The sequence below is a fragment of the Schistocerca serialis genome, unplaced genomic scaffold (genome assembly GCF_023864345.2).
Source record: "Schistocerca serialis cubense isolate TAMUIC-IGC-003099 unplaced genomic scaffold, iqSchSeri2.2 HiC_scaffold_324, whole genome shotgun sequence".
Lineage (NCBI taxonomy): Eukaryota > Metazoa > Arthropoda > Insecta > Orthoptera > Acrididae > Schistocerca > Schistocerca serialis.
In genome coordinates, this window is record NW_026047894.1 from 40,001 (window position 1) to 45,000 (window position 5,000).

Below are 5,000 nucleotides of genomic sequence, written 5' to 3' on the forward strand. Positions count from 1 at the left end.
TGCACCCAACATCACAATACTGCCTCCTGTCACAGTACACAAACAATGGCAGGAATGAAAGACACAGATCTGCCACAACCTTGGAATCGGAGCGCCGCCTGTCATGAGCCACAAGTGCATCCTGACGTGACAAATCGGATGATCCCGCAGGCATGCACTTACGATAATCACTATCAACGAACCTGCCGCCCCCTCCCCCCCCAAAATACACCTTTCCCTACAACGTGTACCTTAACCTAAGCTATATTGTACCTTAACCTAAGCGATATTGTACCTTAACCTAAGGTATATCGTACCTTAACCTAACCTACATTGCGCCTTCACCTAACCTACGTTGTACCTTAACCTAACCTACGTTGTACCTTAACCTAACCTACGTTGTACCTTAACCTAACCTACGTTGTACCTTAACCTAACCTACGTTGTACCTTAACCTAACCTACGTTGTACCTTAACCTAACCTACGTTGTACCTTAACCTAACCTACGTTGTGCCTTAACCTAACCTACGTTGTGCCTTAACCTAACCTACGTTGTGCCTTAACCTAACCTACGTTGTGCCTTAACCTAACCTACGTTGTGCCTTAACCTAACCTACGTTGTGCCTTAACCTAACCTACGTTGTGCCTTAACCTAACCTACGTTGTGCCTTAACCTAACCTACGTTGTGCCTTAACCTAACCTATGTTGTGCCTTAACCTAACCTATGTTGTGCCTTAACCTAACCTATGTTGTGCCTTAACCTAACCTATGTTGTGCCTTAACCTAACCTATGTTGTGCCTTAACCTAACCTATGTTGTGCCTTAACCTAACCTATGTTGTGCCTTAACCTAACCTATGTTGTGCCTTAACCTAACCTATGTTGTGCCTTAACCTAACCTATGTTGTGCCTTAACCTAACCTATGTTGTGCCTTAACCTAACCTACGTTGTGCCTTAACCTAACCTACGTTGTGCCTTAACCTAACCTACGTTGTGCCTTAACCTAACCTACGTTGTGCCTTAACCTAACCTACGTTGTGCCTTAACCTAACCTACGTTGTGCCTTAACCTAACCTACGTTGTGCCTTAACCTAACCTACGTTGTGCCTTAACCTAACCTACGTTGTGCCTTAACCTAACCTACGTTGTGCCTTAACCTAACCTACGTTGTGCCTTAACCTAACCTACGTTGTGCCTTAACCTAACCTACGTTGTGCCTTAACCTAACCTACGTTGTGCCTTAACCTAACCTACGTTGTGCCTTAACCTAACCTACGTTGTGCCTTAACCTAACCTACGTTGTGCCTTAACCTAACCTACGTTGTGCCTTAACCTAACCTACGTTGTGCCTTAACCTAACCTACGTTGTGCCTTAACCTAACCTACGTTGTGCCTTAACCTAACCTACGTTGTGCCTTAACCTAACCTATGTTGTGCCTTAACCTAACCTATGTTGTGCCTTAACCTAACCTATGTTGTGCCTTAACCTAACCTATGTTGTGCCTTAACCTAACCTATGTTGTGCCTTAACCTAACCTATGTTGTGCCTTAACCTAACCTATGTTGTGCCTTAACCTAACCTATGTTGTGCCTTAACCTAACCTATGTTGTGCCTTAACCTAACCTACGTTGTGCCTTAACCTAACCTACGTTGTGCCTTAACCTAACCCATATTGTACCTTAACCTAACCCATATTGTACCTTAACCTAACCCATATTGTACCTTAACCTAACCCATATTGTACCTTAACCTAACCCATATTGTACCTTAACGTAACCTAATTTGTGCCTTAACGTAACCTAATTTGTGCCTTAACGTAACCTAATTTGTGCCTTAACGTAACCTAATTTGTGCCTTAACGTAACCTAATTTGTGCCTTAACGTAACCTAATTTGTGCCTTAACGTAACCTAATTTGTGCCTTAACGTAACCTAATTTGTGCCTTAACGTAACCTAATTTGTGCCTTAACGTAACCTAATTTGTGCCTTAACGTAACCTAATTTGTGCCTTAACGTAACCTAATTTGTGCCTTAACGTAACCTAATTTGTGCCTTAACGTAACCTAATTTGTGCCTTAACGTAACCTAATTTGTGCCTTAACGTAACCTAATTTGTGCCTTAACGTAACCTAATTTGTGCCTTAACGTAACCTAATTTGTGCCTTAACGTAACCTAATTTGTGCCTTAACGTAACCCATGTTGTGCCTTAACGTAACCCATGTTGTGCCTTAACGTAACCCAATTTGTGCCTTAACGTAACCCATGTTGTGCCTTAACCTAACCTATATTGTGCCTCAACCTAACCTATATTGCGCCTTAACCTGACGCACGTTGTCGCTGAACCTGCTCTGTAATTGTTATGCAACTCGTTAAATTAGTGTAGTGTTGCCTAACCGCAACCCTCGCAATATAGTTCGCTATTCGCACTGCCCGGTCCCCTGTGTATCGCGTCATGTTAAACACCTTGCAGGTGTTGCTGACTTTCCACATGCTCCTGCTATACACTGTAATGTGGATAGCAGCAGGACGTACATGCCCCCCCCCCTTCCCCCCTGCCTTCGCAAGCTGGTCGTTGAGAAGTTTGCATGTTCAATGCCCTTCGCATGCCGACGTACTCAGCCTACGTTGTGGTACGGCCTGTCACCTGTCCGCCGATGTACGCAAAACCCACAAACTGTACTGCACATTGGTCCGTATGTACTGAATGATACATCGTGGCACATGTGTGACCGTACGACGACTGCGCCTAGCAACGGCAGACCATACAGTCCAAATATTGTGCACGCAGCTACGTGTCGTCTCCCTATAAGAGCTGGATTGCAGTGTGGTACGCCATTCAGACGTGTGGGAGGAACGGACGCCCTGGATGGCGATCAGCATGAGCAGTCTGTTGATGTAGTGGAGCGTGTATTCGGACGTAGTCGTCTCTTCTCACACACCGTGATAGCATGTTGCACCGCGTTCCACATCTGCGACATCCTGCAGAGGCCGGCTGACAGTCGTTCGCGCAATGGACACCGCATACGTACGGGGGCTACCTTCCACGTGTTCTCGAGGCGTGCACATGTTGTTGCGTCTATGTGGGCAGACGTAGTGTGTTGTGACACCTGACACAGGCATGCAATACTCGTTGCAAATGGCGATGGACGTCTACGTTTGCTGGTGACGTTACGCAAATGAACAACAGGTAACCCGTTGTGGTGCGGTTGTTCTCGCTAGAGGTGAATCAGTGTTGGCGACGATCGGTCGAGCTATTAACCGGTTGTTTCAGGGATACCCACCATGCCCACGAACGTGAAAGGGGACCCACCATGCCCACGAACGCGAAAGGGGATCTGGGTGTGAGGCGATACGCGGCGGTGGCTGGGTGGGACCGTCCCCGGCCGGTGAGGGGGGGCCGCCCGGCGTGCTGGCAGCGCGGTGCGTGGGCGCACGCGCTACAGCCGGCTGGTGGGGGCGGCCAGTGGCAGGCGCGCCGGCCGACGGACGCGGCAGGCGGCGCAGCTGCGCGCCGGCGCCCCCTGCTCGCGGCGCCTTGCGGCCAAAGTAGGTCCTCGCGGGCCCGGTGCGAAGCGCGGTGGCCATCTGCAGTGTGCTGGTCCGATTGAGGACTGTGTGCGCTGAGGATGCGCCGCCGCCCGGCGCTCGGCGCCGCGACGCCGTCTGCTGCTCGGTCGCCCCAGCGGTTCTCGCAGGTGGTTTGTATCGCAGCTGTGCGGACGTGTTGGCGCGTGCGCTGTGCTGGGAGAGTTCGCTTCGGCACCCAAGTGGGGCTTTTGTCCTTCTGTGGCGCTGGCGTTGGAGCTGCCGGTCACCGTAGGTGGCGCGTGTTGTCTCCCGCCGGCAATGCCACGACAGCACGCTCCCGGGCCTCTGTCGGCAGCGGCAAGCTCAGTTGGGAGCACGGGTGGTCGCACCTAAAGCGTCTACTCGCCTAACTCCGGGCGATTGCGCCTCTCTCGAACCCGACCAAGTACTTAGGACGGCGCTGCGCGCCGCCGGGACCTGAGAGGGTTTCGAGGTGTGTTGTGCAGGGGAGCTCAGCCTCCTCCTGTTTGCAGAATAATTGAGCGGACGCTTGCGTGTTCGCGCGGGCCCCCGGGACACACTCCCGGGCGGCCGGCTGCTCAGCTCTAGTTGACGCAGCTCCCTGGTTGATCCTGCCAGTAGTCATATGCTTGTCTCAAAGATTAAGCCATGCATGTCTCAGTACAAGCCGCATTAAGGTGAAACCGCGAATGGCTCATTAAATCAGTTATGGTTCCTTAGATCGTACCCACGTTACTTGGATAACTGTGGTAATTCTAGAGCTAATACATGCAAACAGAGTCCCGACCAGAGATGGAAGGGACGCTTTTATTAGATCAAAACCAATCGGTCGGCTCGTCCGGTCCGTTTGCCTTGGTGACTCTGAATAACTTTGGGCTGATCGCACGGTCCTCGTACCGGCGACGCATCTTTCAAATGTCTGCCTTATCAACTGTCGATGGTAGGTTCTGCGCCTACCATGGTTGTAACGGGTAACGGGGAATCAGGGTTCGATTCCGGAGAGGGAGCCTGAGAAACGGCTACCACATCCAAGGAAGGCAGCAGGCGCGCAAATTACCCACTCCCGGCACGGGGAGGTAGTGACGAAAAATAACGATACGGGACTCATCCGAGGCCCCGTAATCGGAATGAGTACACTTTAAATCCTTTAACGAGTATCTATTGGAGGGCAAGTCTGGTGCCAGCAGCCGCGGTAATTCCAGCTCCAATAGCGTATATTAAAGTTGTTGCGGTTAAAAAGCTCGTAGTTGGATTTGTGTCCCACGCTGTTGGTTCACCGCCCGTCGGTGTTTAACTGGCATGTATCGTGGGACGTCCTGCCGGTGGGGCGAGCCGAAGGCGTGCGACCGCCTCGTGCGTGCTCGTGCGTCCCGAGGCGGACCCCGTTGAAATCCTACCAGGGTGCTCTTTATTGAGTGTCTCGGTGGGCCGGCACGTTTACTTTGAACAAATTAGAGTGCTTAAAGCA

General features: G+C 50.9%; 1 non-coding gene across 1 annotated transcript in view; it reads left to right on the plus strand.

Annotated features, from left to right (window-relative positions):
• The first annotated feature begins 4,130 nt into the window (after positions 1–4,130).
• LOC126445097 (small subunit ribosomal RNA) overlaps positions 4,131–5,000 on the plus strand; it is a 1,909-nt gene continuing 1,039 nt past the window's right edge. The window contains exon 1 of the ribosomal RNA XR_007582918.1: positions 4,131–5,000. This exon is cut by the window's right edge and continues 1,039 nt beyond it. This is a non-coding gene — a ribosomal RNA (small subunit ribosomal RNA).